Source organism: Xenopus tropicalis, chromosome 7 (genome assembly GCF_000004195.4).
Source record: "Xenopus tropicalis strain Nigerian chromosome 7, UCB_Xtro_10.0, whole genome shotgun sequence".
In the NCBI taxonomy this organism is placed as follows: domain Eukaryota; kingdom Metazoa; phylum Chordata; class Amphibia; order Anura; family Pipidae; genus Xenopus; species Xenopus tropicalis.
In genome coordinates this window covers 75663460-75686758 of record NC_030683.2, presented here as the reverse complement: position 1 = coordinate 75686758, position 23299 = coordinate 75663460, and the positions used below count along the sequence as shown (strand labels likewise).

The following is a 23299-nucleotide window of genomic DNA, read 5'->3' as shown; positions in this document are numbered from 1 at the left end:
CATCAATACCTCAACAATCTTGACTGTCCCATCAAGCTTACACTCAATCATCACAAAGAGAGTATTGACTCTTGGACCTCAACATTTTTAAAACAAATGGTGGTGTGGGGACCAGACTTTTTCGCAAACCAACAGACCGTAACTCCATTTTGCACGCCTCCAGTCATCATCCCCCGGCTACGGTCAAGGGTATTCCGTATTCCCAATTCCTCAGGGTTATCAGGAACAATAGCTCACCAGATACAGCCAGGATACAACTCCTAGAGATGTTTGACAGGTTTCTGGAACAAGGTTATAAGGAACAAGTTTTACAGACACAACTCCAAAGGGCCCTCATTCATACCCAGGATACCCTGCTGAATAAAGACCACATACAGAATAAACAACCAGCACAACTTATCTTTACTACCACCTTTTCGTCCACCTCACGGGCACTCTCGGAAAGTATCACCAGAAACTGGCCTATGATCAATCAGGACGAATCACTATCCCTCTATCAGGCCAGTAAACCTGTGATTGGCTACAAAAGGGGCAACAGCTTGAGAGACCTGCTTGTTAGGGCTCTGGCACACGGGGAAGATTAGTCGCCCGCGATTAACTCCCTGTTCGCGGGCGACTAATCTCCCCGAGTTGCCTAGCCCTGCCATCCCACCGGCGAACATGTAAGTCGCCGCCGCGTCTGCCATCCCGCCGGCGACTTACATGTTCGCCGGTGGGATGGCAGGGCTAGGCAACTCGGGGAGATTAGTCGCCCGCGAACAGGGAGTTAATCGCGGGCGACTAATCTTCCCCGTGTGCCAGAGCCCTTAAGACAGACTTTAAGAATTCTGTGGGTAAACAGAAGGACTGTCTCTCTTCATATAAAGAGCTCGGGTGTTACAAATGCCCGGACTGCGTCACCTGCAGATGCCTACTAAGTGGCCCGGACTTCCCACACCCACATACAAGGAAAAGGTACAAAATTCTCCATAGACTTGGCTGTTTGTCCACCTTTGTTGTATATATTATTACTTGCCCATGTGGCCTATATTACGTTGGTAAAACGGTGACCACGCTGAGAGAACGCATTGGGAAACATCGCTCTGCTATCAGCAGAGCCTTGAAAGAAGGTGATTCTAATCAACCGGTAGCCAGACATTTCCTGAACATGCGACACGCCTTGCCTACATTCAAATGTATGGACATGGACCATCAGCCTCCCCTAACTAGGGGAGGCAACAGGGACCTGGCACTGTTGAGGAGGGAATCCCGCTGGATACACAAATTGGACTGTGTGGCCCCACGGGGTCTTAATGAGACATTACCCTTGGGGTGTTTTATCTAACATTCTGGTAGTTTTCTTGTCTCACTCCGGTGTCTTAAATTCTATCCCTATCTATTCATGCTTATCTGCTTACTATTTTTGTTACGGTAACATTTTGGTTGAATACTGCTTTTGTTACTATGTATCATTTTCCTAGCAACATTGCAATATCTTCTGCTGGGCCAGGTTACAGCGTTTGGTATACGTACGACCTCTTGTGGTAACTTTGGTTATTTCCACTTCTCCCTGAAAGATGTTGACGTGTGTAGCAGGCATACCCAGGCCCCTTCCCTGCACTATTATGTACTGCCCCACGTGGGGCTCACTCACCCCCTATGTTTGGATCGGGTGTCTGCACTATTGGGGACATTTTGTGGCTTCTCCCCCCCCCCGTGGATAAGCCCTGTGTAGGGTTGATTGGCACCCGGACACTGTGGTTGCGAACCCCATATGTGAGTAGTACAGCAAGCACTGTTTTGTCTATTGGCGCTCCAGCACATAGTGCTGACCGTAGCTCTGGCGCACCTCTCCCTAAAATGGGTGCACATTTTACCTTGTGGCCCTTTACAGTGACTCCAGGTGCACCCCTTCGGTGACCTGAGTATTCACTGTGACACAGGGCTCTTTAACAAACATTGCTGCCTTGCTCCCCAGAAGCGCTCCACACATAGACGCACTGCCAAATGCACCTGGACACTCGATGCCTGCTCACCACTGTGCGGTTGGTTGCCTAGCAACGGCGCTGTGATCGTATACACAGTGTGCCGATGTTTCTTGACGTTGGGGGTATTCCTTTGTATGTGCAGCTCCTTTTCAACACTAGGGGTGGGAAAATAAGATGGGGCTTCCCTTTGTCTTCATCGGATTTGGCGACCATTTGTAATCACTCTCTGAGGTCTTTCTGATTCAATACCTTTTGGCCCTGGACTAATTGTCCTTATGTATATAATTGTTCTGGCACTTATTTTAGTGTCTATTTGTTATGTGTATATGTTTTTTTATCACATTGCATTTGTTTGTGGTTGCCTAGCAACAACTTTGGTGCCATTTTGTGCTTAAAAACGTGTGTACAGCACTGTGATGTTATTGTCCCTGATGAAAGCTCCAGATAGGAGCTGAAACGTCGGACTGAATAAAGCCTCACATTTATTCATCTAATTCTATGTGACTCTTTATGTAAAACTCCTGTGTGTGCTGTTAATCCAACCCTGTGTATCTACACTTCCTGTACGGGCACCCAGGTATTATCTCTTTCTTATGGTGTGCAGCTTTCCAGCAACCTGTATGTATATATATATATATATATATATATATATATATATATATATATATATATATATATATATATATATATATATATATATATATATAAAATACACAGGTAGTAAGTGCCATGTGGTATGAGACATAGTAGGAAAGAAGTCCCTGCCTTATAGAGCTTACAGTCTAAGTGGTTGGGTAACATACAGGCACAAATTGGAAGGTAAGAGTGCACCAGGTATGGGCATTTGCCCTTAAGCGCAGGACTAGGCAAAATAGTGTTTTAGTGCTCCAGAAGGTAACAGCTGAGCTTTTTCTTAAAGAGAGCTAGTGAGTGTTCCATACGGAGGGATTCAGGGATAGAGTTCAGGAGGTAAGGAGCAGCGAGATAGAAAGGTTTAAGACAAAAGAGCGCAGTGGGTGTGGATGGTGTAAAAAGACAGAGGCTCTGAGAGGAGCGGAGGAGATGACCAGGAACATGCAGGGAGACCAGTGAAGAAATGTAGTGAGTAGCAGAGGAGTGAAGGGCTTTGAATGTTAGCAGAAGGATTTTGTAAGCTATCTTTGCTTAACAGGCAGCCATGCAAGAGAGCTTAACTGAGGCTGAACAGGTTCCCTCTTCAGAAAGAGCAGGAGGATCCTGGCAGCAGAGTTTAAGACTGATTGGAGAGGAGAGAGGTGGGAGTCTGGGTGGCCGGTTGGTAGCAATAATCTAAGAGGGAAAGGATAAGGGCATGGATTAGTGTTTTAGCTGTTACTTGTGAAAGAAAGGGGCGTATCTTGGCAATATTGCAGAGGAAAAAGCGCCAGGTTTTGGCAGTGTTATTAATTTGGTTAGAGAGAGTGACTGGTCAAGATAACCCCAAGGCAGCCTGCAGAATTAACAGCCATCAATAGTAATAATGAAAGGAGGAAAAGGAGAAGGGCCAGGTTTGGGCGGGAAGACCATGAGCTCTGTTTTAGCTAGGTTAAGTTTGAGGTGGCGTTGGTTCATCCAGGAGGAGATAGCCAGGAGGCAGTTAGTAATCTGGGTTTGAACATCAGTGGTTAGTGCAGGGGTGTCTAAATATATCTGGATGTCATCTGCATATAAGTGATATTTAAGACCAAAAGAAGAAATAAGGTCTCCTAGAGAGAGAGTGTACAGGGAGAACAGCAAAGGACCAAGCACAGAGCCCTGAGGCACTCCCACACTAAGCGGAACCGGGGTAGAGGATTTGTTAGCAAGAGCAACAGAGAAGGAGCGGTTAGAGAAATAGGAAGAGAACCAGGATGCAGCCTGATCCCAGATACCCAGAGAATAGAGAATTTATATACGGACAGAATAGTCGACAGTATCAAAAGCAGAGGAAAGGTCAAGGAGAATGACGACTGAGTAGCGTCCTTTGGCCTTGGCAGTCTGGAGATCATTTGCCACTCTACATAAGGCCGTCTCAGTGGAGTGCGCAGGCCAAAACCAGACTGCATAGGGTCCAGCAGATTATGGGTGCAGAGGAAGTTAGTGACACGAGAAAAGACAAGATGTTCCAGGAGTTTAGAGGCTAGGGGAAGGAGATAGACGGGACGGTAGTTAGAAAGGCAGGATGGGTCCAGTGTAGCCTTTTTAAGAATGGGTTTGACACATGCTTGTTTCAATAGAGAGGGAAAAGTACCAGAGAGGAATTGAGGAGTAAGGGCAGTGGAACACTGTTTTAGTAGCGATAAGGGCATAGGGTCCAGTGAGCAGGTAGTAGGCGGAGAGGAACGGAGGGAGCCGAGAAACTTCAGACTCTGTTAGGAGATCAAAGGAGCTGAATACGGAAAGAGGAGATTCTGGAAGGCTGAGATTACTGGTATGTGAAGGTTGGGAAAATTGTTTGCGGATGGAATCAACTTTGCTTTTAAAGAAGTCAGCAATGTCATGGGGCATGTGTTCAGATATGATTGATTCATTAGGTGAAGGATGAAGTAGCGAGTTAAATTTGGAAAATAATCGCCGTCAGTTTGATTTATTATTATTTATAAGTGTGTTATAGTATACTTGCTTGACCTGGGATAGGGCAGTATTGAGACACACCAAAAGAAATATATAGAAGAGGAGATCCGCTTTCGCACAAGATTTCCTCCAGATCGTGCGCAGGAGCGCAGAAATCACATCTGAGGGTTAAGCCAGGGACGGGGATTACGGCACGACTGCGTTGCAGCTGCAGGGGGGCATGGGTGTCTATTGCGGATCATAAAATAGAGTTGTAGGTATTTACCAGTAACTCAGGATCAGAGGAAGCACAGAAGGAGGAGAGGCTAGAGCTAAGAGAGTTAGAGAAAGCAGTTATATCAACCCTTTGAGTTTTGTGAATCGGGGTTTTAGGGTGAGCGTTAGTAGAAGGAGAAAGAGACGCATGCGAGATATATCTAGATTTTTGGAAAAGACCAGATCTAAGAATTGACCATCCTTATGGGTAGCTGTATTAGTCCACTGCCGGAGATCAAAGGAGGTTAGATGGAGAAATTGGGAGGGCCAGGGTTGAGAGGGGTCATCTATATGGCAATTGAAATCGCCTAAAATAATTGCAGGGGTGTCAGAGCATAGAAAAAAAGAGAGCCAGGATTCAAAGTCAGAGAGAAACATAGCCAAGGATTTTGAAGAAGGAGGTCTGTGAACAACCCGCACAGAAAGAGGGTGGAACAGCTGAACTGCATGCACCTCAAAAGAAGAAAACCTAAAAGAAGGAGGTATAGGGATTAGTTTAAACTGGCAATGAGGGGAGAGCAGAACTCCTACCCCTCCCCCACGGCCAGTAATGAGGGGAGTATGAGAGAATGAAAGGCCACCATAAGAGAGAGCTGCTTCAATAGCATTATAATTCTGAAGAAAATCAAAGAAAATGGTGGCTTCTTTTTTGTAGAGAAGAAAGACGGGGGTCTTAGACCATGTATTGATTATAGAGGTCTGAATGAAATCACGGTCAAGAATCGTTATCCCCCTTCCCCTGATTTCTGAGCTTTGATAAAGTTAAGGGACCCACTATCTTCTCTAAGCTCGATCTGGGAATCAGGGAAGGCGATGAGTGGAAAACAACCTTTAATACCCGTGATGGGCATTAAGAGTATTTAGTAATGCCCTTTGGTTTATGTAATGCCCGTGCCGTTTTCCAGGAATTGGTGAACAATACTTCCATGATCTTCTCTAGGCCATTGTGTTCTAGTATGCCTAGACGATATCCTGATTTATTCAACTAATCTGTCTGATCATTGTGCCCATGTCCAGGAAGTTTTACTTAGATTAAGGCAGAATCAGTTGTATGCTAAAATTGAGAGAAGTGCATTTTTGAAGTCCCCTCTGTTTATTTCCTTTGGTATGTTATTTCCCAAAAAGGCCTAGAAATGGAGATTCAAAGGTTTTTGGGATTTGCCAATTTAGTACAGGCAATTTATTAAAAACTATTCAACTCTCATGGCTCCAATTACTGTTCTAACCTGAGTATTTGGTTGGAAGAGGCCTTAACAGCCTTTTTAAAAGAAGCTTTTATTTCTGCTCCTGTACTCCAGCATCCCAATACTGCTCTTCCTTTTCTGGTAGAGGTGGATGCTTCTTAAGTTGGGGCAGGAGCAGTTCTATCTCAGCATCACCCAGTTACCAATAGCATTCACCCTTGTGGTTACTTCTCTAAAAAGTTTTCTCCTACAGAGATGAATTATGATATTGATAATAGGGAATTATTGGTCATAAAATTGGCATTTTAAGAATGGAGACATCTCTTGGAGGGGGCTAAACATGTGGTTACAGTGTTCACAGACTATAAGTATCTCTTGTACTGTATATTTAGTCGGCTAAGCGCTTAAACCCTAGACAGGCCAGGTGGGCATTATTCTTCTCTTGATTCACTTTCATTATAACCTATAGACCTTGGGAAAGAAATGTCAAAGCAGTCACCCTGTCCAGAAGTTTTGACTCCAACTCTCAGGAGAAGTGTCAACCTGACCCTTTTATCTCTTAAAGGAACAGTAACACCAAAAAATGAAAGTGTACAAAAGTAATTACAATATAATGTACTGTTGCCCTGCATTTCTACAACTGGTGTGTTTGCCTCAGAAAGACTACTATAGTTTATATAATTAAGCTGCTATGTAGCCATGGGGGCAGCCATTCAAAGGAGAAAAGGCACAGGTTACTTAGCAGATAACAGATAAACCCCCATTATATGGGGCTTATCTACTAGTTATCTGCTATGTAACCTGTGCCTTTCCTTTTTTCCAGCTTGAATGGCTGCCCACATGGCTACACAGCAGCTTATTTATAAAGTAGCTTTTCTGTAGCACCAGTTTTTTGTAACACCTTTTCTGTAACAGCAGTTTTTTGCAGAGCAACAGCACATTATATTTTAATTACTTTAAAACATTTTAATTTTTTGATGTTACTGTTTCTTTAAGATATCATTATAGCAGCCCCGAGTCAGGATTTACATTCCTCCTTGTCTGAAGCCCAGGTTAACTCTCCTCCTAATGTACCCCCAGGAAAATTATTTGTTCCAGAAAACCTTTGCGAGGCGGTTTTGTTAGAATCCCATAAGTCTTGCACTCTCTGGTGGCCAACCTTAAGACAAGATGTGGGAGAGTATATTGATTCCTGTCCAGTTTGTCAGTGCTCTAAACCTTCCAGATCCTTGCCGCAGGGGCTGCTACAATCACTTCCTATTCCTGAAAGACCATAGACTTATATTTCCTTGGATTTTATTGTGGATTTACCCCCTTTCCAAAGGGAATACTATTATATGGGTGGCAGTGGACCAGTTTAGTAAAATGTCTGTCATTCCCCTTCCCATCCTCCCATCTGTGAAGTCTCTTGCTGGCCTTTTTTTTCTAATATTTTTAGGCTCCATGGTGCTCCTCTAAATATTGTCTCTGATAGGGGGGTTCAGTTTGTTTTTTTTTGTTCACTGATGGGTACAGATTTGTCCTTCTCCTGCTTATCATCCAAAGACTAATGGCCAGACGGAAAGGACAAATTAGTCTTTAAAACAGTACCTCAGATGTTATGTCTCCTTATGGGCAGATTTTCTTCCGTGGGCTGAATTTGCATTTAATTCTACTTACTCATCCACTGGGGAATTCCCGCATTTTCATTTTCTACTTCTTCCTTTGATAAGCCTGCAGTTAATTCTTTGGTTGACCATTTCTCTAAAATTTGGCAAGAGGTTCAAAATTATTTATCTACTGCAGTAGCTGTCCAAAAGAAAGCCTTTGATAAACATTATAAAGTGTCACCGGAGTATCAAGTTGGTGATAGAGCCTGGCTTTCTTCTAAAAATGTTCCTGTAGGGACCCATGGGGTTAAGCTCCCTATGGCTTTACAACCCTACCTCTTCACACCTTATTGTTATTGGTTAAAGCCCTCTGTACTCAGGTTACAGTTCTAAAACTATCCCCTATAGGTTTAGTCAGGTTGTACACGCCCCCTACAGACTGATATAGTGTCTTGCAGAAGGATGTAACTTCCTCTTTTGGCTGCATGCTGTCTTCCAAGCAAAGCTCCATCTGAGCCTGGGAGCAGACAGTAGGCCCCAGAAGCCATTGTACCCTAGAGTACCCTAGAGGACTATACCTCTAATGAAAGTCAGGGACAGGGCCCCGTGAACGAGGAATTAAAAGATTGTTTAATAGCACTTTCTAGGACAGTGAAGGTAGTCAGCTCTAGCTAGAAAAGGCAGCCATTAGCCCCACCAAAGGAGTGATTAGATCCAGGAGTAGTCTCCTATCCTGCAATGTTGCCTCAGTGCAGGGCCACGGAGTAGAGATAGTGACAGGCAGGATAACCCCTGATCCCTACTCACCGGAAGGACTCATCCACTAGAGGTTATCAACCTGAAGGAGTTCCTACTACTTGGACTACCTCCCAAAGGGTACTGGTTGAAAGGTGTGTTTCCCTGCCAAGACTCTACCAAGAGGTGGGATAAAACGGTGCATACCCTCTCCTCTGCAAAAGAGCATTTCCTTATTGTACCATCTCAATCTGTTGTCTGTGAGTATGATAACCCTGCGTAACATTTGTGTCTTGTCTGTAATATAGTTCACCATAAGAACCTCTCTGGCGTCCATTTATACCATCTGCACTACACAGCATCAGCAAGTTGTAGTACAACTACACCCTCAGCTCCTACCTTACTTTCTCCCACATAGCGGAGGCCCATCCTGGGAACAGGGGTCACATGTAACACATGCTCTACATAATCTCCTAGCCTGATTTATACCTCTTTATAGCCAAATTAGTGTTACATTCCATTGAAAGTTCCGTCTGCCAAATTTATTGGCCCTTTTTCTGTATCTAAAATTATCAATCCTAGCACGGTCCAGTTAGAACTTCCTCCTGAACTCAAAATTTCAAACTCTTTTCATGTTTTTTTTATTAAAACCTACTAGAGCTGTTCAGCAGAGGCCTCCTACTCTTCCAACCTCTGTTGAAGGGCAGTCTAAATAAGTGGTACAGAGGTTAGTGGATTCCCATCTCTCCAGGGGTAAATTGCAGTATCTGGTACACTGGAAAGGTATCCTAGGGGTCCGGTGGCCCCCTCTGGTGGGGGGTAATGTAACGATATCTGGTGGTCTAGTGGGGGGATGTGTGGGGACTCCCGCCATCTTCTTCTGCTATGCACGCGTGTTCATCTCCTTATTGACGCGCACACAAATTCTTTCATCTGGTGCGCACGTGACATAATTTTGTCGCAAAATTCAAAGCACTCATTACCCTGCGTTCATTGCCCAACGTAGGTCTACTCCTGATAGTTCCTGGGCGCATTTACTGTACTGTTTTGCTGTGTTTGACTCCTGCCTGTTCCTGATTATTCCTGTATTGCTGCCGGAGTAGCGAAGGGCACCTCCCAACATTCAAGGCGGCGGTTATAGGCAGAAGTGTGAGCCGCGACCAGACCCTTGGCGCCTGTTCTGAGTTCTGGGACACCAATCGTGACAATATTCTTGTACAGCACTTCCAAAAAACACATTCCTTTAACGCTTTTCCTGACAAACACATATGTGATACGTTCTTTCAGAAACAGCTGTAACTGCCAAGCACGTATCACATAGTATACACAAACAGACACAAGTATACAATAAAAAAACAAACACATACTTTCATTTTGTCATTAGTTTTTCACTTAAAAACGTTTTATTTCACAGTGTGACCATTGGAGCAGGTATTCTTACCACTAACCATGCTGTGGAATAATTTTGTTATTTCTTTGATTTGCCTAATAGTATTTCATTTTTGAAAGAAGTCTTCGTCTGTTTCGGATTTGTCAGAATGTGTACTTTCCATAAATATATAGTTTTCTGGGGTCTCTGGTCAGTTAGGGGGTCTTATAGCACATAATATGGAGTCGGGGGCTCTGTTAGCAGAAACTGAGTTGGCAGGTGAGAAAATTTATATGCACTACTTTCATTTGGGGTCAGTACATAAGCACATACTTAAAAAGTAACATAGTAAGTTAGGTTGAAAAAAGACGGACGTCCATCGTGTTCAACTATAATGCCTTTATATAACCTGCCTAACTTCTAGTTGATCCAGAGGAAGGCAAAAAAAACCCATCTGAAGCCTCTCTAATTTGCTGCAGAGGGGAAAAAAAATTCCTTCCTGACTCCAAGATGGCAATCAGACCAGTCCCTGGATCAACTTGTACTAAGAGCTATCTCCCATAACCCTGTATTCCCTCACTTGCTAAGAATCCATCCAGCCCCTTCCTAAAGCTATATAATATATCAGCCAGTACAACTGATTCGGGGAGGGAATTCCACAATTTAACAGCTCTCACAGTAAAAAATCCTTTACGAATATTTAAACGGAACCTTCCTGGGTAGGAGTGGGTGTCCTCGTGTCCGTTGGAAGGACCTAATGGTAAATAAGGCATTAGAGAGGCTATTATATGATCCCCTTATATATTTATACATAGTTCTCATCACCTCTTAAGCGCCTCTTCTCCAGTGTAAACAGACCCAACTTGGCCAGTCTTTCTTCATAATCGAGATTTTCCATACCCTTTACCAGCTTAGTTGCCCTTCACTGGACCCTCTCTAATTCAATAATGTCCAGTTTGAGCACTGGAGACCAAAACTGAACAACATATTCTAGATGGGGCCTTACCAGCGCTCTGTAAAGGGGAAGAATAACTCCCTTCTCCCGTGAATCTATTAAAGTGGACCTGTCACCCAGACATAAAAAGCTGTATAATAAAAGTCCTTTTCAAATTAAGCATAAAACCCAAATTAATTTTTATATTGACACATCCAAACCCATTATAAAGGCCTTTAAAAATCCCAGCTGTCAATCATATATTGCTTGCCCCACCTCTATGCCTTAGGCATAGAGGCGGGGCAGACAATAACTTTAGCTTTCCATTCAGCACTTCCTAGATGTCACTGCACATCTCACTTTTCCACTCCCTCCTCATCATCTAATTGTGTAACCAGTGCAAGGGCATGGGCATCTGGTACCCCACTGTGGCACAGAAACAAGATTTTGGCATATACAAAGCTTGCCTTCATAACAGTGTCCACAAAATGGCAGCTGCCTGCTTGCTATGATTGAGTAATTCCAAGACGGAAAGAAACAAGATTTATATTATTTATATAGAGTAAGTAAAGTTTATTTTGCTCAACTAAGAATATAGAAAATAATTTGGAGTTATTTCTTAGGGTGACAGGTCCCCTTTAATACAGCTCAAAACCTTGTTTGCCCTTACAGCTGCTGCCTGACATTGTTTGCACCAGCCAAGTTTATTATCTACAAGGACTGCAAGGTCCTTCTCCATTATGGATTTGCCTAGTGCAATCCTATTAAGGGTAGTTGGTCAAGATCCTGCTGCAAGGATGCCACATTCTGGATAGAATTGACTGGTCTGTAGAGTTTTGTGTCATCTGCAAACACTGATACATTCCTTATAATACCCTCCCCTAAGTCATTTATGAACAAGTTAAACAAATGTGGAACCAGTACAGAACCCTGAGGGACCCCACAGAGAACCTTACTCCAAGAAGAGAATGTACCATAAATAATCACTAATCATAAAAACCAATTAAATTGATCTGAAATGACCTGTCCTTGATAAAGCCATGCTGATTACTGCTCATAATGCCATTCTCCAGTACATAATTTTGTATGTGATCCCTTAACAACCCTTCAAATAACTTTCCCACCAAGGGCACCATGTCAAACTTATAGGCCTATAATTGCCAGTTTGAGATCTTACTCCATTTTTAAATATAGGAATGACATTCGCCTTCTTCCAATCCATAGGTACCATACCTGATGAAAGTGAGTCTGAGACTATCAGACACAGAGGCCACTGTAAATCTGCCCCTAGCTCTCTTAGTATCCGAGGGTGTATTCCATCTGGCCCAGGAGCCTTATTCACATTTATCTTGTGTAACCCTTTAAGCAACATATCCTGTGTCAACCACTGCGTAGTTGGAGCTGAGGCAACAGTGCAGCTATTGGGTAGGACTTGGCACTCTGGCTCCTCTACTGTATACACAGAAGAAAAGAACTGGTTTAGCACATCTGCCTTTTCTGTATCTGCTATAACCATATTGTTACTATAACTCAATGGGGCCACACCCTCAACCTGCATCTTTCTACTATTAATTTATGTATCGACCCATAGGGTTAAGCTCCCCTATGGCTTTATTCCCTACTTCTTTCTCATTTTACTATTACTGGGCAAAGTCCCATGTACAGTATCTAGTTTACACTATACTTTACCCCTTATTGGTTTATATGGTTGTCCCCACCCCTTGCAGTCTTATAGTGTCTAGCAAGGAGGTGTGGCTTCCTCTTTGGCTGCCTCTGCATCTCAGGTGAAGGTCCACTGAGCCTGGGAGCAGAATTAGGCCCCAGTAAAGCAATTTGCCCCAGAGTGTTACCATCCACTCTGGTGAAGTCGGGGACAGGGACCCCGTGAACAAGTTAGTTACTCTTGTAAGAGCACTCTCTAGGAGAGTGTGGTAGAGAGGGAAGGAAGCGAGGGCAGTTTCAAGCCCCACCAAGCAAAGTAGCTCTGGCAATGTTGCCTCAGCGTAGGGCCACGGAGTAGACATAGGAGACAGGTTAGAACAAACCCTGATCCCTAGACACACGGAGGACTCTCAAGCTAGGGGTTATCAACCTGAGGACTGAGGTATCTATCCAGACTGTTTCCAAAGGGGTGCCACGCTGACCAGGTGCATTTACCCTGCCCAGACTCTAAAAGGAGGTGGGATAAACCGGTGTTCATCTTCTCTTATTGTCCTCAGAGTGTACTATCATATACCATCTGCATTTGTGAGTATTTGATCTAACCCTGCATCTATATTTGTCTTTGACAATAAACTGTACTATAGTTCAACTGCAAGAGCCTTCTGGTGTCCATCTTTACTAAATCTGCACTACACAGCTACAGTGACTTGTATACCACTACACCCTCGCTCCACATGGTCTCTTCCACCTAGCAAAGGCCCACCTGTAACCCATGCTCTAAACCCATTACTAGCTTGGGTTTTGTCCAAATATAGCCAAACAAGTGTTACATTTGGCACCCAACGTGTTTTGGAACCATTTTAAAAAGGACTGGAGCCATTACTTTGGGGGCGCTGAGCTGTTGTGCGTATCTCTTTAAATTTTGATGACAGTCTGCCGGACTCAATAGGAAAAAGGCACCTGCAGCACTGATCGTAAATACTTATCTGTAATTGGCCGTGAGTTCGGGCTTGAAGGTTCCTCCCAAGCATTCCCATTGGATACAGGAGCTGTCACTCAACTCAGAGGCATTTTGGCACACTTTTCACTGAAACTGACCTGCAGCTGTGGCCTGGATCCATTCTCAAGGCATCCCCACGCAAGTTTAGAGCCTAAAATTCCTCAGACTGCCCTGCCATCTCTCCGGCTGCTAGACGGATAAACTGGCGGCTGAGCCCTTATCTCCCGGGTGCATCCAGGACTCACGGCTGCGGCCTGGACAAACTGCCTGAGAAGGAAGAACTTTGACTGTGAGTACCCCACGGCTGTGGGCAAACTACTAAATCACTCAGCCTGCCTTGCCTGAAAGCTTCAGCTGAAAGATAAACCAGCGCTGAGTTCTAAATTTTTCCTCAGGGTAACTATACCTGAACTTAGAATGGCTGACCACGCCAGCCCCCGCCAACTGACTCCGGAAGCCCCGAACAGTTTGGATATGGCAAACTTGCCGCCTCAATGCTGTGTGGCTGGGTATATTTGGGGAGTGGTGTAATGATAACAATACCATTGTGGTTGAACCATATTGCAGGTGCTGTGGTCATGTGATTACACAGACATTGAGAGAGTTAGAAGCCAGATGTCCATTTTGCAAGACTCGTTGCTGGACTGAGCCCATGGTGAGGGCGGAAGGCCTTTCCTCTGTGTTGGGGACCCGAGTTTCTCCAGAACCCCCTAGGCCTGCAACACCGGCGCCTGCTGCACTAACAACCCAGCCTACCCCGCTGTCTCCTGAACAGTCCTCTGGGGACATATTATTGTCTTTCTCCCATAGTTCAGAGGAGGACATACCAGAAGCTTCATTCACCTGAATGAAGGCAGGGTTGTTCCCAATTTTCCTAAGTGTGTGCATGAGCACCCCTGTTCATGGATCCAGGAGGTGTCTCGTGGTTCCACAAAGTATTTTTGCCTGTTATACCCCTGTAGCAAGGACTATTTAAGTTAAGTGCCCGAGTGATCCACTCAAGTGTGTATATAGTTAACAGTAACAAGTAACGAAACAGTTAATGTTCTGTGCCTTAACTTTTCCTTTCACAGCAACCGTTGTACCCAGTATTCCTCAGGAGAGGATACCCGAAATGGATGTGATGGTAATGTGTTGATTGCACTAATTCATGCACTAAAATTAGGCTTGAACATGTATTTATATTTGCCATTGCCGGGACGAAATGTGTTTTCCCTGGGTGAATGTAGGGACCCACAGGGTTAAGCTCCCCTATGGCTTTAATTCCCTACTTCTTTCTCATTTTACTGTTACTGGGCAAAGTCCCACTACACCCTCGCTCCGCATGGTCTCTTCCACCTAGCGAAGGCCCATCCTGTTTAAGAGAGTCGCATGTAACCCATGCTTTAACCTCATAACTAGCCTGGGTTTTGCCCAAATATAGCCAAACAAGTGTTACATATACTTACACTTTTTGGGGTTAGTTTTGGCCTCTGCCACAATGCGCTCCTCATTTTCTATCCTAGCCTTCCAGATTGCTGTTATACAACACTTGTTATAGTGTTTATATTCAATAAACACAGTTACAGTCCCCTCTGACTTATATTTCTTTAAAGCTTTCCTTTTTTTCCCTATTAACTTCTTTACCTCAGAGTTAAGCCACATAGGGTGATTCTTAACACTTCTACTTTTTCTCATTAATGGAATAAATTGAGAACAGTAATAATTTAATATCATTTAAATGACAACCATTTCTGCTCTGTGTTTTTATCAGAAAACATATTGCCCCAATCCATGCCCTGAAGCACTGCCCTTAAAGGAGATGTAAATGTTAAAAAAACAAATCATATATTTAGCCTTAGACTACTATTCTCTACACTTTACACTACCTTAATTTTTAATATAAGACTACCTTAATCCACCGTGTCCAGCACTTCCCCCTGGTGTTTTGCAGTCACATGTGCCATGTTTGAAAGTTCTTCAGAAGGAGCGGAAGCCCCCACCCTCCTGGAAAAAAAGCCTGCTCACACACAGGCTGGCTCCTGCTGCCTCCAGAAGGGGCTCTCCACTCCCGACAAGTTGTCAGTGTAGTGAGAGACCTGAACAGGGAGTGGGGGCGGAGCTTCACTCTGAACAAGGAAGGGGTGGAATAGAGCAGAATGTAACTCAGCAACCAGGTAAGATAGAACAGAGGGACAAAGGCAGGCAATCTGGGAAGCTGTTTAGAGTAATTTTAATAATAGAAAATAAAGGTTTTCTTATTCTTTAAGGATCTAAAATTTTCTTTTCCAAAATTCAGTGTCTTTGTTGCCCCAGTGTAAATTTGTTTCCTGCACCAAACATCAAATAAAATAACATTATGGTCACTGTTACCCAGGGGTTCAATCACTTGCACATTTGCTATACGTTCTGGGTCATCAGAATACACTAGATCCAATATAGCATGGTTCCTGGTTTGCTCCTCAACAACCTGTGACATAAAGTTGTCATGCAGCAAGTTTATAAACCCGTTTACTGTCCTGGCAGTACTATGGCTCCAGTCAATATCAGGATAATTAAAATCCCCCATTATCATCACTTGCCCCAAACTAGCAGCCTTTTCTATTTTCCCTTCGCTTACATTAGGGGGTGGGCTATATCGGGAGAATTTAGGCTAATTTGGTCGTTTGGCCCTGGGGGCCAAATTTTTTAACCTGCCCCGATCGATATCTGGCCAATTTCAGGCCAGATATCAGTCGGGCAGGTCCGTCATAAGCTGCCGTGTCGGTCTAAGGGACTGATATCGGCAGCTACAATCGGCCGGTGTATGCCCACCTTAAAGGAACAGTAACATCAAAAAAGTAAAGTGTTTTAAAGTAATTAAAATATAATGTGCTGTTGCTCTGCAAAAAACGGTTTTTTTTGCTACAGAAAAGCTACTATATAAATAAGCTGCTGTGTAGCCACGGGGGCAGCCATTCAAGCTGGAAAAAAGAGAAAAGGCACAGGTTACATAGCAGATAACTAGTAGATAAGCCCCATATAATGGGGGTTTATCTGTTATCTGCTAAGTAACCTGTGCCTTTTCTCCTTTGAATGGCTGCCCCCATGGCTTCACAGCAGCTTACTTATATAAACTATAGTAGTCTTTCTGAGGCAAACACACCAGTGGTAGCAATGCAGGGCAACAGTACATTATATTGGTATTACTTTTATACACTTTCATTTTTTGGTGTTACTGTTCCTTTAACACTATTGCCAGGGATCCACCACCACTGTGGTTGTCATTATACTTACAGCAGACTCCTTTCTCAAGACTGTCTGGAAAACACCCACTGGCAGATCTGCTGACACCTGCCTGCAAAGGATTATGACCCACTGGTTGCTGTGGTGGATGGTTGTGCTTTCTGAGCTGTCATCAGTTGCAGCCAGAGGCTTATGTCCCTATGGTCCCACTGCAATGACTGCCATACTGACATGCACTGGTGAAACTGCTTGTCATATTTAAGCCATGCAATGCCCCCATACACTCTATACACCTCCCAAACAAAAAAGCTTGAAGCCAATTCTCAAATAATCAGCCTATATCATCTTCTATCCTCATCCTCCTCCTTGCAGTGTTCCTTTCCCTTTTCTCATATTAAATCTCTCAAGGGGATGTAATGTAAAGATATCTATGTATTTGCTTTCCCAGAATTTCTCTTTCACCTCAGGTTTTAGATGTGCTCCCAGGGGGCTCTTAAAGCAAATGTAGGTGCTGCCCTTGACTGAATCAGAAATTGGTAATGGTTTACCAGCTTCATCCTTTTTTTGATGTGCCTCCTAAGTTGCCAAAGGCGCACTTGCCTCAGTCCCCCCAGCTCCAGTATTACCTGCATGACCAGAAGCTGGTCCTGCTAGTGCAGCTACCGGTGCCTCTCCTGCATTAGTGAGGCCCCCCCTTGGCAAACCTGCTGGTTCCCAAACTGCTGTTGCTAGTAGTTGGCTGCCTGCTGCACTTGCTCCTCCCCACTTCACCCATAGTTCCTGCAGACCCCTCATGATACCAGGGTGCCAGGTTGGCGGTTTATCCGCCAAAGTGGGCTACTAATATAAAGCCCAGGCAGGTTTCCAAAGTACAAATCCCCCAAGGTAAACATTTGGGCTAGTTTTTGGAGCCTTGGCGGGTTTGTAGTTTGGAAACTAGCCAAAGTTTTTTTCCTCTGACATGCCTGCCCCAGTGCATGCTGGGTAATGTAGTGTGTCTTTTACAATTAGCCTACAGCTAAAATTAATATAAAACTACAATACCCAGCCTGCAATTATAGCCAGAAACTCCCTTTGGCTGGTTTGGAAAGATAAATCTGGCAACCCTGACTGAAACTGGCATCCCCACTTGCTGTTGGCTCACCTGCTGGGACCCCTACCCCACACACCAGATTAGATAACTCACCCCCTGACTAAACTGTGGTATTGGACCCCCCCCCCCCACTGCTGCTGCGCCTGTGTCTGGTGCCTGTTGCCCAGCTCCACGCTTGTCCCAGACTGCTGCTCCTCTCCTGAAGCTACCTGTAGAGGTTAAAGGAGAGAGAGAAGAGAGAGACGACCTCTACCCCCCTCACCAACCCCAGGTAGGGGTGCCACCATTCTCGTTCCTGCAGGTTCCTTTCTCCCACAAAGCACAACTCGCTCCTGAACTGACCGCCTGTCCCGCAGCTTCACCATGCAGAAAAGTAGGCTCCATGTCCCTCTGCTGCGGGGCACTGCTCGTTGTTGCATCGCCCTGTGGAAATAAGAGGAGGACAAGCTCTTCTCCTGCTGGGTGCCTGTCTGTACGGACCTGGAATATGAACTGCCAGCGGCTGCCCAATTCAGTCTTCACCTTGCTCCTCTGCCTGGGTCCAGAGTTGCTCAGGTACTCCTGGGTTCTCTCACAGCTATCCTACCACTCCGTTTTCTCTCTCTGAATGCCCTCCCTAACTACACTTGAGTCAATTTCCCTACACTCCTCCCCACCCCCAATGCTACGGAACTAAACCCAGCTATTAACCCCTGCCTGACAGTTTTCTCCCGCCCTAGTCGGAGCTTGCTGTACCGGGCTTCCCTATACAAAGGGACAGACTGTCACTGCTTTCTATTGTAGTGACACAGGCAGCATAACTAAATGCTATACTAAGCTAATCAGAATAGCAGAGGATCATTTTGGTCCTTACAAGGAACCGTAGTCAATAACTTTTCAAGGCTGTAGCCATAGAGATAGAGCTAAACAGGAAACGTATTATCGCTTAGCAACGTTTTCTGCTTGTCCCCACGCTTCTAAATATTTATTGAAGGTCCATAAACGCCATACACTGGCACCGGGATAGCCTAAAGAGAAAGGGGAAAGCCAGCCTGACAATAAAAGGTATAGATATATTGCTTTCAAATGTTAGATTGTATTACTTGTTTGCACTCTTTGGATCCTTGCGGTAACTCCGAATTAACTCATCACCAAAAAGTTTGTTTACATTAAGATTTGGGAATCTTTGGCTCGTGCTTTGTCTATAACCTGTAACTGAAGCTCACTTTTGACAAATTATAATAAGTATAAAAACACTCGTTTTGTTAAAACAGTAACATTTATGAGTAGTGGGATGGTGGGTTATGTTCCTCTCCCAGGATTACCACCTAAATCCTATTAAAGCAAATCAAACATTTAAATTCATTACGAGGGAAATGGAGCACCTTCCCTGGACTGAACAATTTTTCTTTGGGGGAGCATAAATTAGAATATAACTACTTTTCAGGTACAGGTATGGGACCTGTTATCCAGAATGCTCGGGGCCTGGGGTTTTCCAGATAAGGGATCTTTCCATATTTTGGATCTCCATAATTTGTCTGCTAAAAATAATTTAAATATTGAATAAACCCAAAAGGATTGTTTTGCCTCCAAAAAGGATTAATTATATATTAATTGGGATCAAGTACAAGGTACTGTTTTATTATTACAGAGAAAAAGGAAATCTTTTTTTTTTAAATTTTTAAAAATTAGAATTACTTGCTTATAATGGGAGATGGCTTTTCCGTAATTCAGAACTTTCTGGATAATGGGTTTCCAAATAAGGGATCCCATATCTGTACAATAATATCCAAGTGTAATAGTTTAGAAGTAGGCAGCATGCAGACAAGTGCCCTTTTTCCTAATTTATGTGTAATTTAGGTGACTAACAATGGTATGCATTTTTATGTGGCCTCAGTGGAGCTTATTTTTTAAGATGGCAATATATAGATGTTTTTTTTTCTAGTGTTAAATTGCATTTGGTCTGCTGCCAAATTCTGTTCAAGTATGTTTCTATACTTGTGATGGACCTACAAGTGCTCCATAAGGTACTACAAAAAAAAAAAAAACAAACAAACTGTAAAACTAGGCTTGCCACCTGACTGGTATTTCAACAGCCTAGTCATTAAAATTACAGAAATGGCAATGCGTTCGCATATTATTGCATTGAATAAGGAGGAGGTTGTTAAACTACAACTGTGTACTGAGAGATTTCTGTAATATTAGTTTTTCGGCACAGTGCATTTTATTCAATTCAAGTTGTCAATGAACTGAGTGGTTCATATATGTTTAATGTGTATTTTTATTGTATTTGTAATTTATTGATTCTTAAGTAGATTGGCCAGTCGCTAATGAATTATATGTGTTTATGATATGAAGTAAAGAATATCTGAATCCCACATTGAGTTGTTTTTGCATTCACTATTATGCATTAACTCCCATAGGTTGCTACTTTGCATGGGCCTTAATCTCTAGTATTAATTAAGTAAACTCAGTCCAATTAACTGAAGTCAGGCCTGGAATACCAGCAAAGTAGTCTGGTTTTGTGTGAAAAATCTCAAGATTCTCTGCCTGAGTGGGCTGCATCTTGCTTGAGTATCTGGGTAAATGAAAGAAAAAAAAATAAAGCTTTTCTTAACCGAGTTAATCTGCTCTGTAGTTATGCCACTTCTGGTCCATTGAAACAAGGTTATGCAGCCTGAAAAAAAAGCTTCCCTTTTAACCCCAAAGGCAGTCATGTTTGGACTAATACTGTATTATACCTGAAACCAGTTACAAATACTGTTGTAGTGTTGGTTTAAGCTTGATGGGTGCCCTATGCAACACGGCCAGCCAATTCATATAGCTACCCCCTCCCGCAAGCTCTTACACATGCAGTGACAACTGAATGGGGGAGGGGTGTGTGACAAGCATGTGGTGGGGAGACAAGGGATGGGAATCATTCAGACCACTTGAGGGTACAGACTAAAGGTGCCCATACACCTTCAGATCCGCTCACTTGGCGATGTCGCCAAGCGAGGGGATCTTCTCCCGATATCCCCCACCTACAGGTGGGGGATATCGGGAGAATCCAGGCTAATTCGATCGTTTGGCCCTGGGGCCAAACGATCAAATTATAACAACAGGTATAGGCAAAGTCGGTCCAGGGACTGCATCAACAAGCCAATGTGGTCCCCGATCCGACTAGATTTTTTAACCTGCTCAATCGATATCTGGGCAATTTCAGGCCAGATATCGGTCGGGCAGGTCCGTCGGTAGCGCCCATCAAAAGATGTGACTCCTTTACACATGAGTGACTCGCTTTAGACCTTAATTGAGACATTTCTGTCATATATGTTTATTGCCTGTCTTAGCTTTACCACCAAGATAAAATTTAAATACTTTGTCTTGATAAAGGGGTCACGTTTGCTTGATAAAGGGGTCACGTTGCCCCGAAACGTTGCACCTCCGCAATAAACTTTTTAAGGGTTTTCCCTTGTTTGTAGCCCTGAGTGCCATTTGCTTTTTTTGTGGTTGTACTGGTTTTGGAGGGTGCCGATCCCTCCAGCAGTGTGCACCGGGCATATAATTTCGGAGTGCTAGGGTGTGCGGATAAGGCTGATGCCACACCAGGTGTAGGGCTGATTTTTTCGGCAAGCGGAAAAACGCTTGCCGAAAATTCAGCCCTACGCCTGCTACTTGTGCCTGCACCCGAATGAATGAGATACGCTCGGGTGCAGGCACATGTAGCCGATATGCGCATGAAAACGCGAGACTTTGCATTCTCTCGCGCTTTCGTGCGTATATCGGCTACATGTGCCTGCACCCGAGCGTATCCCATTCATTCGGGTGCAGGCACAAGTAGCAGGCGTAGGGCTGAATTTTCGGCAAGCGTTTTTCCGCTTGCCGAAAAAATCAGCCCTACGCCTGGTGTGGCATCAGCCTAAGGTCTCTGTAGTACAGACTAAAGGTGCCCATACACCTTCAGATCCGCTCACTTGGCGATGTCGCCAAGCAAGGGGATCTTCTCCCGATATCCCCCACCTACAGGTGGGAGATATCGGGAGAATCCAGGCTAATTCGATCGTTTGGCCCTGGGGCCAAACGATCGAATTATAACGACGGGTATAGGCAAAGTCGGTCCAGGGACTGCATCAACAAGCCAATGTGGTCCCCGATCCGACTAGATTTTTTAACCTGCTCAATCGATATCTGGGCAATTTCAGGCCAGATATCGGTCGGGAAGGTCCGTCGGTAGCGCCCATCAAAAGATGTGACTCCTTTACACATGAGTGACTCGCTTTAGACCTTAATTGAGACATTTCTGTCATATATGTTTATTGCCTGTCTTAGCTTTACCACCAAGATAAAATTTAAATACTTTGTCTGTGCCAGTTAACCTACCATCTTTTTGCAGGTATTCCTTGTGCCATCCAGGGGGAGCCTGCTCAGTACAGAACTTCTTTAGTCCTTACTTCACTGTGTATAAATGCTGCAAGAGAAACCTACTGTAGGAGCAAGGAAAAAGTTGAGCTCTGCAGGAAATTACCCGGGGCTGGGTTGTTTTTTTAAAGAGTAGTCTAGTTGGCTAGGTGTAAAAAAATTTAAATTTTAGTTACTATTGCATGTAATAGAACTAGTTCTACAACCATTTCTTTCACGTTTCTTAATCTTAGCTGTGGTACTTACTGTATCCCTGGGTGTCTTTAAGAGTTGTTTATGAACACAACCACAAGTGTCTTCTGTTACTATGGATGCAGAGTTGGCATTTAAGTAATTAAAATCTTTAAATTAACTTTATGTTGAATGCATGTGCCCACACCTTGATGCTGTGGTAATTCCAAGGTTCCCACAGCGGGTTGCATCAATACTTGCAACTTACTTGCATCAAAAGAGTTGCATGCTAATGCCATTATTAATACTGCATGCATTGGTGCCCTAATTCATTTATCTTTTTTATTCTTACTTCCTCTCCCTCCCTACCCTACCTCTTTTTTATTTTCCTGCCTAGGCGCACACAAACTACAAATCCAGGGCTGCCAGCATACATTACTAAATAAGCTTTTTTTTAACAGGATTACTTATGATAAATACATCTTGTAGGTAATGTTATTCTTTAAAACAGAATATCAATAAACAAGACATCTTTTCACATTCATATAAAAAGAAGTGTGCCTTTTACTGTACATATGTACAAACACATGTACAAACTGTACTTGCTGTCTTGAATGTATGTATGTATATCTTTATTTATAAATTGCTACTTATGTACCCAGCGCTGTACAGTAGAATACATTATGTATGTATGTATGTATGTATGTATAACTTTATTTATAAAGCGCCACAAGGGTACGCAGCGCTGTACAATCTTACAAAATACAAAATTACACAAAGGGAGGACAAGTGATATAATAAATAAATACAATATATATATATATATATATATATATATATATATATATATATATATAGGCTTCTGCTAGAAAGCTGAACATGAGGAGGAACTTCATCTTTGGAAGGTAGGGATTAGCTGACGAGTCTATCCCTTTAAATGGGAATAACAAAAAATAGAAATGTATTTAATGCTTAGGGAATCAAAATTCCATATTTTTTGGCATGAGAAAAAATGTATAATAAATTTAATGCATTTGGCATCAGAAAAAACTTGAGAACAATGCCTTTAACGTATTTGTATGAGTAAGAAAAAGAAGTTGCGCAGGAGCCACAAAAAACACATACTGACTTCAATGCATTTTGCAAATAATTAAAAATCTCATCACTTCTAATTATTAATTTTTT

The 23299-nt window shown here is 43.4% G+C and overlaps 1 protein-coding gene across 3 annotated transcripts in view; it reads left to right on the top strand.

Annotated features, from left to right (window-relative positions):
- Nucleotides 1–17738: 17738 nt before the first annotated feature.
- spa17 (sperm autoantigenic protein 17) overlaps nt 17739–23299 on the top strand; it is a 73160-nt gene continuing 67599 nt past the window's right edge. The window contains exon 1 of one of the 3 annotated variants that reach the window (XM_012966400.3): nt 17739–18118. The gene's annotated coding sequence lies outside the window, so the exon portion shown is untranslated. 3 annotated transcript variants of the gene reach the window in all.